Below are 12,350 nucleotides of genomic sequence, written 5' to 3'. Positions count from 1 at the left end.
TTTTTTTTTTTTTCAGTTGATAAAGTGAATCAATCTTTGTCATAGTTCAGTAAAACGTTGGATTTTAACCCGACAACTCAAAACAACTACTGCTGAACTCGGACTATAGTATACACTAATGTACTACACATACCGGCCACTGAATTACAGACCTTAATGCAGATGTGAGTAGACGTCACTTACGCAGCGTGTATGCAAAATACTGGGTCACGTGCTCCCTACGTGTGAGCACATGGCTAAGTACGCGTCAATATTTAATCACAGTGGACAAAACAAAGGATCTTTCGGAGTTCCATACAGGGCTTATTGTGGGTGCCTATCTGACCGGAGCCATGATTTTGAAAACGGCAGAGCGGACTGGTTTCTCAAGATGTGAGATACACGTGGTGTTTAATCAGTGAAAAAACAACCAGCATTGCTTGTCTCAGAGGCGTAATTGTGGTTCTAAGAGAGTCTGTCAGTGTGAGAAGACTTGTACGGAAACAGCTTCCTGTGTGCAGCGGTTGACTGAAGCATTTAATGAAGGCTGTTCCTGACCCACGTCTCACCAAACTATGCGCAGCCAATTGAAAATGATCAGTACTGGTAGTCGCATGCCTATACGTAAACCACGAATTTCTGTGAGGAACCGGAAAGTTCGTCTACAATGGTGTCAAGAACACCATGACTGAAGACTGGAAAAAAGTCGTGGTCCGACGAGTGACGGTACACCTTGTTCTGTACCCACAGTAGGCAGAGAGTTTGGCTGGAGTCCATGAAGAAAAAACCCAGCTTTCCTTGTAAATACAACTCAAAGTTCTGGAGGTAGTGTCATGGGGTGGGGCATGTTCTGTTGGTTCGGAATGGGTCCCTTGATATTGATGGAAAGTCGGGTCTCCTCCAAGGAATATTTGAACATTGTTGACCATCCTGCAACATTAACTTTTTATTCAGCACGTGGCTGAATAAAAAGTTAATTTTCATGGACGACAGTGTTACTGCCCATCGCTCCAGTATTGTTCAGCAGGACAGCGACTTCCACCATCTTTCCTGGACACCACAAAGCGCTAATATGAATCCCATTGAGAATGCATTGGACATGTTAGAAAAACAGATCCGGGTGCAAATTCCTTTCCGTCAAATCTGGGCCACTTAAGACTGTCTGGTGAATTTTTTTTATTTGATTTTTATGGCGCAAAAACGTCAGTCATACTGCGCCAAGTGACAGCAGTACATAGAGTAATTGATTAGTAGGACAATCACATCACAAACATCCATGCCCTTGGCGGGATTCGAATTCGCAGTCTCTTGGCTGAAAAGCGGATACGCTAACCAGTCGGCCAACCAGGTTGGCCTGTAGGCAATAAGCTTGACACATTCCATTTATCTACGACTTCCAGCAATGGAGATAGACCGCTAAAGATATCTACTGTCTGAATCTTCCCGTTACGTAGTACGTTTAATAGTCATGTAAGTAACTTACTGGAAACCTAATAACAAGTCAATTAACCTTGATTGCGTGTCTATATAAATGTATGCATTCCCTGGCCAGTTTGCCTCAGCTAAGAAACCCTGTCAAATTCGACTAACTTACCCTTAGTTGAAATGCCTTTAAGGAGTTCATCGTGTCCTAGATAGAATTCGAACGCAAGTCCTTCTGACCAAAAAAAGTATTGTTCTTACCGACTGAGCTACGAACGCTCTTACGATTATTTTATCATTGAAGTGCTCCAAGTTTTATGAGTATTTCCTTGTGTTCTTTCTTTCTTGTCATGCAATTAACTCGTTCATTACTTTTACAGATTGGGTAAGGGCACAAGAGTTTTGAAAACTTTTGATGTAGTTGTATCATTAATGATACAATTTCCGTATTATGCGCTTAGCCCCCCCCCCCTTCTTTTTTAAACTTGTAATGAGTTTCAACGAACTAATTACTAAAAAGTTATTTTTTAAGGCTGCACCTGTTTGCGAATAGACTGGACTCCTAAATCCAGTATTTTATTTCAAAGCGGATTTAGACAGCTATCCCTTGACCTGGACTTAATGAGTAAAGCACGCGAGCCGATGTCGTGTAAGCATTTTCGCTACTCAGTAATTAAGCTAGGATTAACGGCCTTGTTGTTTCATCTAAAAGGAGAATTTGAGAACTGACTAATTATTCACTCATAATGTCTGTAATTTGTAAGCGAGGTGGAGAGAATTGAGGATTATACGCTGATGGATTTAAAGTTTAATTATAACCTAATGGTTGTAATATATCTTATTTAAGTTCGAGAGAAGGAATTACCTCTCGCTGATCTGTTGAGCGAAAAATCAGCTTTCCTGTTATTATAATCATTTCTCGATCACTTTGAACTAATTACGTAAACTTTGCTGTATCTACAATTATGTTTTTACGACTTAGAGACAGAAGAAAATATTTAGAATACACTGCCAGTATAGAAGCATTGAAGGGGAAAATGAAAACATCAATGTCATCATCATCATGCATATATGAAGGATTTAGGCCTAGCATGGCCTGTTCCAGCCTTAGAAGTCATCGTTGAATCGTTTAAGAGGACGTCCTGGTTTTCTTTTTCCTAATGGTTTGTACTTTAAGGCTTGTTTTGGTAATCTTTCCAAAGAAACGAGGAAATTATGAAAGAATTAAACCAGGAACCAGTAATAAAAAAAATTAAAAAATATAAACATAAATGGATGGAACACGTTCAAAGAATGAAAACAGAAAGAAAACATCAATGTAATCCCATTTATAAAATTGTTTGATACCATGTGCAGACATGGTCGGATGTATGCCAGGTGGCCACATATCTCGTAGCCTTTGAGAAGAGTTTATGTGATTTAATGATTTGACAAAGCAGTGGATAACTGATACTCTCCACATGAACCGGAGACCAAATGCTCTGCTGTCCTCTCTTAATGTCAATGCTTCTGAAATGGAACATTAGCATTCGTTTGGTAGGGAAGACCAGCTGCAGGGGATGTAGTTACTTTGCAGAAATGGCATGACCTTGCCTCCTAATTGGATGAGTGGAGCCATAATTTGTCTCCACTATCCTGGAGGTATTCAATACTTCACCTTTGAACGAGTCGCTCTGAACTGCAAATATATAACTTATTAAGCTGTTGCTATATTTATTCGTCCACTCGTCGGTTGCATAGAATTTTTCCAACCATAACGCATTCGATCATAGTACAACGTTGAATCCACTAACCAGTATTAAAGAAAAAGTGTGTGGGACTATTTTGAATTATCTTCATTGCACTTCAAGTCCTACGACGTCTCACTACTGCGAGTTTTTGGTCAGATTCCCACACGTGTAACCTTGCGAAACTACTCAGTCACGATGAAAAAGATGCATGCAACGTTTTTCCATAATATCCTCCTCCTCCGTCCTGAAGCATCTGTCAATTTAGACTACAGTTTAACATCTGTCACATTGTAGTATAAATTGACGTATTGTTGTTTGCGCTGCGCTCTTCGAAAACTACCTAATCTTTTCTTAAGCTGATATAACCTTTGAGCCAGTTTCTCCTGGCAAGCAGTGTGTGGTGGAAAAAACTTGTGCGGCCTCCATCCAAGCAGTATGTAGATATAAACGTAATTGAGAAAGACGGATGGTGTTTTATGTTATTGATTAATTCGATAGAGAATATTTTTCATTTACATTTGACAAAACACTGCATTACAGGTTATAAACATATTTGCGTTTCATCAAACAATGTTATCAATCTTATTTCAAAATTGGTTTGTTTCCTAACGTTCTCTTAGATTACTTTTTTAGGTTTGAAAAATTTTAAAAATTAGTTTGAAAAAAAAAAAGAGTTTTACTTTCGTGTGAATGCAAAGAAATATGAAATGCAAATAGTCCTGGAAACAAAATTGTTGCAGTAATATTTTCTATGAATGTATAAACTTGTATAAACTAATCTGGCATTTATATGAGTAGACGATCTCATATATATTCTCACATATAGGCTTCAAAATCTCCTCTTCACTCCCTCGTTAGCAGTCAGTGTTACGTAAATCTGTCAAGCATGCACCAATAATTACATCCTTATTTGCATTTGCTGATATCTCACTTTGTGTTTACTGTAGCTGTAATGACGCAGTATTAACTTTGCTGTCGTTGCCCTAATAAATCCCAAACTAACCAACTGATGTCTCATCATTGCAACTATGCCGGATAATACATAACGCATAAGGACTATCAGTTGAAGGTAATTTTCCCTTACTACGATTCAAGCTGACTTGCCTCTTTCTCTGACGTCAGAAAAATCCTACCTAAGTTGTAAGTCCCCCACTTCCAGAAACTCGGATACTTCATCCCGCGAAAAACAGGTCAACCAGTTGGAGGAAAAAATGCAATTAGCAAACAAATTCCTGGCCGCACAATTACCAATAACTTTATTTGCTTCTGTGATAACCCCAACTCACATAGTTTATAATTATAATTTCACTAGTCAATTGCTGTGTGACATGTTCATATTTTGCAAATATATTGAAATAATGTTGCAAAAATTATGCGAACCTGGTGTTTCTTTCCCTCCACTCCAGGGAGAGTGCTATCTCAAATTCCATACGATGTATATCTTGATTAAATAGCACTCTCCCTGGATAGACTTTTCACTAATTTTGATATATATAATCTGAATCGCACCTAGGGAAGGTGTACATAAATCGGACAGTGGCACTGTGAGAGGAAACCTTGCTCTCTAGACAAAAAAAAAAAAAAAAACGTGCCCTACTGACTTAGCCTCCAAGAAGCACGATGTGGTCTCATACCAGGCAATGAAAATTGTTCACTACTTAAAGACATTTCCAAACTTTAATGCCTTCAGTGGGATTTGAACCTAGGATCTATTTGATTCTAGAGAGCAGAGACGCTACTCACTCGGCCAACCGGACCTGTAGGCATGAAATGAAAGGCATTTTACCTATTTCTCCACCTAAATGTAAGTTAAATTGAAGTTAGATGTTAGTTCAGCCCACAGTTTAACGCTTCGTATGCGCTGTGTAGGGTTCAGATCGGGACCGGGTACCGACTACTGCAACCATTGCATTCCCATTTCCTCAAACCTTATCGCAAGAGGTCTTTATAGAATTACGTGGTTCATTATCATATTGCTACTCAAATGGTTCAGAATCAACATGTGCGTTTTTCGATTATTCGAGAACTATGTTAACCGCAGAATGTCCTGATTCAAACCGAGAAAAATATTCCACTCCATAACACCACCGTTCAATGGTTGAGATTATACACTGTAGTGAATAAATTTCTGGCTAATTAGAAAATCTGTACTTCGTAATACCACAACTTTTGACCTGCGCTACCTTCCCAACACAGCGAGCTCTGTACATGCAAATCGAATTCGAGTATTGTTTGGAGTATGTTTGGCTAGTGGCTATTCCATGTGAACCGAGACATTCAATACATGATGTTCCGGAACAAACTGTACAGCTCTGTTCTTAACCTTTTGGTTAATTGTATCTACTGCTGCACGAAGAAAACGGATGAACTTTATTCAGCATTCTTCTGTCTATTAGTTTGCTGTCTGATTCTAAGGTTTCTTTTCACTCCCACATTTGTATTTTACTCTCGTCAGCTCCCGTTAATCTCAAATATTTTGCTTTCTTACATTGTCACGACCTGATTACCTGAAACGTCTCTCTAGAAAGCCGTGAACCATACCCATTTTCAGTAATTATACAACTGCAATCACATAACATAACGTAACGTGCATGCCATGCTTGATTTGTCATTAGCGTGCAATATTCAAGAAAAATGGAGGTGTTTGTATAATCTTTGCAGCATACTGTTTGTCCTCTAAAATAGAATCTTACTTCAACTGCGATCTTCTAATGTTCTGAACAGCGAGACAGACTTAATTAATTTATGCATAGTTTTAGTTACGTACCTGTAATGCTCTGCATGTTTGGTCAGCCTAATAAGTCTAATTCGCAATTTATTTATTCATTTATTTTTCAAAAAATATGTTGCAAATATGCTAATCGCTTTTCTCTCTCTCGCTTTTTCTTTTGATTTGGAAACGGCTCTACCGCAGTCAGTAATGAACTTTTTTGGTTCATTACCAACTGATGAGGGTTTTTTCCATCTAAATGTGGATTTCTTGGTGCCATACGATGTTGTGGGGATTTTGTCCTTCAGGAATCACGTGTTTTTCATGTACAAAATATGAAACTGGCCTTTGATAAGTTAACGAACTTCTTATATTAATGCTGACCTGTTTATTGTAGATTGGACTTCAAAATTTTACATCAGTTTTACTTTAGAATGAATCAGTAATGACTATTTCTGAAAGCTTTATTGAAAAAATAATAGTCGATACTAAATGTTGACAGAACTGGGTCGAATGTGGGTGTTTACAGCACTGAAAGTAGGCGATTATAACAAGCAGATGCATGTTATTCGTCAATGTCGCAAACTCTGAAGTTGTATGTTCTAATTATGTTTGTTTCGATGTGAGATGGATTAAGGATGGCGTCACAGTGTCCACAAATTGTATCCTTCATCATAGAGAAATGGAAGAACGAAAAATGAAATTGAAGCTAGTCGAAATTGGAATTAAAATATAGTAATAAGTACTTGAACGGAAACGGACAGCGTAATATAAAACATTGTAAAAGCTAAAAGGGTAAAGCATCGAGGGATCCCATAACAGGATGACACATCGTCATGAGATCTTTTTACTTTTATTTAGTAGTTAAAAGTTAAATGTAGATACATTTTAAATTATTATTAATGACTCCTTTGTGGAGGTTAAAGAACTCATCACCGAAGGACATTCTAAGTTTCATCATTCATGCTACATTATCTACCGCCCACTAAGAGTATTTTAAACTTTAGTTATGTGTTCCTTGATTGATTTGCCTCTATGCAGGCTGAAAAATGATTCCTGTCGTTCTCATGAGATTCGAATCCAAGTCTTTTCTAATTGAAGGACGCAATGTCCAGTTTAACTCATCTTATTCAAATAGTCTCTTTATCTTATAATTAATGGAGGTGTTTTAATTAAAAAAATGACGATAGCATGGTAACAGCCATAGAAAGAAACCACTTCTAAAATAGTATGTAATTTTCGTTTTCATTTTAATTTCTTCTAGTAATTTAGGACTTGAATTTAGGATCTAGTTTAAGGATGTGAATCAAGGGATTCAGAAATTCAACTTTGCTAATCGTATTTCTGAGTGTTCGATTGGAATCCAATTTGAATCCGACATAAGGGTTCAGAAAATATCCTCTTAGAACTTTTTCATAATATTTCAGATTTACGGTATCTTGCACTGCCTTTATCCCTGAATGTTGGGTGAACATTTAAACTAAAATTATTATTTGCAAACGATGGTCATTTAAATTCAAGACCGGTGGAAAGCTTTTTCGAAAGAAATTTCTCATTGTGTATATGTACTTATAAGGACAAGGCTAACTTAAGCTTCAGCATTCCAGATGAGAATTTGTTTTTATTGTAAACTCAAATATGATCGAAACTTATTAGTGCTGGGGATGAATTGAGGGAGAGAGAGAGAGAGAGAGAGAGAAAATATTATCGCTATGCTATCGTTATAATAAAGGGCATTATTACACTGAGCTACGGAGGCTCCTCCTCATTGAAGAAAGGGATAGAATCGGTCTACTGTGGAAACACTAATCCATATTAGATTAATTTAATAAGACTGACAACTTTTCTAAAGAAAAATATAATTTGGGTGAGTGAATAATTATTTGCCGGAAGCTCAGGAAAGTATTCTAGTAGTTGCTTACGTGAAGAAAGGTATCATGAAGATTTGAATATAGTTAAAAATAAGCAAAGGAGACAAATATTTCAAGCATAAGGGCATTCGAATTTACGAATATTTTATATAAATATTATATGCACTGGCTGGAACTTACTAGTGGTTACTAAGACAAAGAAATCTTTCGTAAACCTTTTTGACCACTTAGCAAAAAGTATCTACAATAAGCTGTCTAATGAAATAGTGTGCAACCTCAGGATATGCATTTAGAAAAAGACCGAGAGACTACGTCATGTAGTCTCTCAGTCTTTTTCTAAATGGTTTGGATCTAGGATTTGAATTTAGGGCTGAATAATGTTGACTTTATTTTAAACGTATAAGATATTGTTAGAAATGTTAGATATCTCAAATTTCACAAGTCAATGCAATATGTTATGTGCGAACTCGTGTAAAATGATCCTAGATACATTCACGGACTTTGTAGTGACTCTATCACCTGATATATTTTTCTTGTAACCAGTATGGCTATGATCTTTAGCTACACATATTGTACATTTCCTTCTAGTCTATTTCCTTTTTAAGTATTTTCTTTAATGTATCAGACTCTGTTATCACTTGAACAGTAATTGCATTATATTTATAACATATAGTCAGTGGTGGCTTGTACATAAGCACTGCGACACTGCAGCATCCCCAAGGAAAAAACGAAAAAATTAAATTTTGTTTGTGTTTATAAATAATAACAATGCTTACAACATTATATAAATGCAATACAACATGTTAAAGGTTACAGCTTATGTTTCAACATTGATTGAATAGTTAATAATTGGAATTGTTTTGATTAACGCTTTAGATTACGAAACAAGTGTCGGAATTATCGCGTTCGCCAATTGCAGCTAGACTCGCCGATATTCGTTTGCACTTGTCACTGCACGTAACAAGTGAATCTGACACTGCTCGTTGAGCAGTGTCGCTACAGATTAATTGTATGCTTGCGCTCGTTATTTCTGTGAGATACGAAACTTTTTATTATTGGTGCATGTTCGTGGTGAGGGTGAAATGTTTTTGGTAAATCTTATTTTATTCTGTTAAAATAACATATAATTATTTATTTATTATAGATACAAGGCTGAATTATGACGAGTGTCACTGTTGAAAATATGAAAAGAATAATTTTTTTTCAATTATCGTTGCACGAAACAAATGTACGGCGATCTAACGCAGTGTCGGAAGGTCGAAACCGACACTGCTCAACGAGCAGTGTCGCTACAGATAAATTGTATGCTTGCGCGCGTTATTTCTGTGTATGAAACTTTTATTTGGTGTGTGTTCGCAGAGAGGATGAAATAGTTTTAATAAAGCAATTTTTGAAATATGTAAATTTCCTTATTAATAAATTGGTTACTGATTAGGAGAAAATGAATTTTTTTTCTCATTTTGTATATGCAGCACCCCCACTTAAAATTTTCATTGGCCGCCACTGTATGTAGTATTACTTTTTTTTACTATCTTCTATTATCACTTGCATTGTTTATCATACTTCTGTTATATCGCTATAGTAATATATTATCATTGGTATTACTTCAATCTTAACAAATTTTTCAAAATGTAAAATATCCTCTCCCCCCAACACGTGCAAGGTTGCATAACCTCCAACACATAGAAGCAAACGTAGTTGATGAGACTTTCCTGTTAGAGACTTGTTTTAAGATATATGCGATATTCTATGTTTTGTGTTATTTTTGCAGTTCAGAGTTTATTAAACGAAATAGGAACTTCTGTATCGTGTTATCATAAGCACCGCGATAGGACTGGAAGAGATTTCACATTGATATATATGATGATTCATTATTCTGCACTCTCATATTATGCAGATGATTCAGATAAATTTGAATAATCTGATATCAGTATTCAGATCTGCCTGTTACTCGAAATATTCAGATACTTCCACATTATTCGAAATAATTGAAAAAATGAAGGAGACCCTTCCACCTGTAGCGGTGAAAAGAAACATTTAACCGTTTGGGTTGCAATTGACAAAAGACAAATCAGAAGAGAATCTTAATAAGAGCTTGACGCTAAACCTAATCAAATTCTTTGTTATATTTAAATGCAAATACTTAGGCTTCACTGAACATTTCCACTACATTTGTCTAAAGACGCTTCGCGTAAGCAAGAAGACTTCTGTCGATCGATATTGACGGGATCCATATTAGCGATCGTTAATCAAGCAGACGGTTTCAATCGTTTAGAAGTTTGCTGTTAATGAATTTTTCCATTATTTTGGAAAGGATAGGAAATAATTGCATGATAATGATTTGCATGTTTTTTTATGAAGTTGATGGGTTTGAGCAAATAGTCATGTTAATGAAAGAATAAGAAATAAGAGTGCAAAAAAATGACAGCACGACTGATTTTTAAAACAACAAAGATTTTTAAATAGATATGTTATTGCATTTCCATTTTTTTTTCTCTGATTAATTTTTTAGGATGAATTAGATGTATTTTACTATAAAAACGAATAATATCATGGCAGCTTTACCGCGATTATCAAAGCAAGAATTAGAGAAGCTAGATCAGTTTATTGTATAGGTTATTGCAGCGGAACTATTTATAAGTCAGTTTCAAATTAAAGATAGCGAAGTCGTGAACACTGGCTGTATCATACTATATTTCTTTCAATAACGTAGTCTTGGACGTCTACCAGAGAAAGACAATCATTTTATGTAATTAACTAATTCAATAAAAATTATTTATATGTACATTGAAAGAGAAATATAAAATTATAGTTGCAAGCATTTACACACTCTCGTCTTTAATTGTATAGTTAAATATACTAAATAATTAAATTCAAGTTCAATGAATGAGAAATGCTTCATTTTAAACCAGTAATCTTTTAGATGGCGTCGTTTACCAATATTCTTTACTCTGAGCTCAAGAAGGGATACTGCCTTTTAATTACGTTCCGTCTGGAATTAAATAGCTCTTTTGAAGCCAATACAGGTCGTGATGTACATTACACAAGAAGTAAAGTTATGCATATAGAGTAACGGGAATACAAAATTTGAAGAGTTTTTGAGATTTGTACAATGCTCTCAAAAATGTTTGAGTCCTTTCCTCAATCCCCTTCTTATTCCTCTCATGCTACTGCCTGTATTTTCTTCTTTCATTCCACATTTATTAATGGCGAAAGAAAAAAAAAACTTCTGATAGCTATTTGACCATGTGATGTCATCTACTTCTGAATTTCTTATTAGTTTTTGATTTTGTGATATTTTGTCCATAATCGTGATATGGTTAAGTAGAGGAGGGAGAAGTTTGGTTGTTGAAAATTATTCATTCTTGCGGGAATGGAATTCTTGTTAGTAATATGTTCGAAAGAATAATTAGAATAAAAAAAACATGAGTCGTTGAGATCATTATCGTAAAGCATATCATTTAACGTGTCATAGCGCTAGATAGAAGCTTTTGTCTTATCTTAGACGGGATTTCAACCCAGTTTCTTTTTTTCATACAACTAAGAATGCTTATATAATTAGGAGAAAAGATAAACATCAAATTACAGTTGCAAATTTCACTTATGGTATAACAAATATGTTAAATGAGGTTAAGACCTTTTTAGTGAGTGATTACTCTTATTTAGTATTTCAGTGAGTGAGTGTAAAATTGTTTATGATCACTAATAAGAGAGGGAGATTGAATATCTATACCAGTTAGGAAAATAAGAGCGATTGGCTTTTTGAACTATAACATTATCAAAGACAGAATTGAATTGGGTATCCTACGTTCTGTTGAATCTGTATTCACTTAAAACGTCTCTCTTGATGATAAGTATTATCTGGAAAAAAAAAAGGGGGGGTGGCAAAATATGCTGATTTGTATACATTCTCTCACCGGACACTCCCTAGCAAATAGCAGGATGCATACTTCTTGCGTGGAGCAGCTTCGAATCTCTCAAAGATGCGAACGTTTTTATGTCTTTTTCTAGAAAGGGGCGGAGTATTATATGCATATCTAGGAACTCAATTTCCCACCTAGAAAATGACCACTCCCAAAAGATTTAAATGTGGGATGCAACACACTCATAGTTTGGGTCATATTTTTACTTATAACAAATAAAATTTCGAATTCTTCTTGATACTTTTACCAAACACACGAAACACAATTTCGAAAGTCTGGTTGGTTTTAAATCTATCTTCGCAGACGGTCGAAAACAGTGTTGCAGTGTAGATACAACTATTTCATTGCCTGTTAACTGTTTCTGCTATTAATACAAAAGGTTGTATTAATAGCAGAAACTCTAAGCCGAAGTAACGCGGACACAGTTTTGAAGCATAGCTATCAGTCATTGGCTGTATTAAATGTCTGTCCAATCCGTAGTACGAAAAATTATCTGTAATCTTTTAAAGCAGGGGTCGGCAACCGGCGACCCAAACGTGCATTTGTGGCGGCCCATAAAAGGGTGACCATACTTACATGGCATGTGTCCCATATGTTGAATTATTTAAATAATACATTTTATAATGTGAATAATAAATTAAAAATAATTTTATACCTATACTTCGGGATATCTCCCATGCAACTTGGAAATACCAACAGAAGGAAACTTTTGCTG

The 12,350-nt window shown here is 35.7% G+C and overlaps 1 protein-coding gene across 1 annotated transcript in view; it reads left to right on the top strand.

The window, feature by feature from the left end:
• The window catches only part of LOC150100744 (RING finger protein 150-like), a 143,118-nt gene that overhangs the window by 16,287 nt on the left and 114,481 nt on the right, over nt 1–12,350 (top strand). The window lies entirely within an intron of this gene.

This window comes from Typopeltis vanoorti, chromosome 12 (assembly GCF_054136105.1).
Source record: "Typopeltis vanoorti isolate ZY-2024b chromosome 12, IOZ_Tvanoo_1.0, whole genome shotgun sequence".
In the NCBI taxonomy this organism is placed as follows: domain Eukaryota; kingdom Metazoa; phylum Arthropoda; class Arachnida; order Uropygi; family Thelyphonidae; genus Typopeltis; species Typopeltis vanoorti.
Note: the sequence above shows the minus strand (reverse complement) of the source record. Positions and strands in the feature narration are given on the sequence as shown.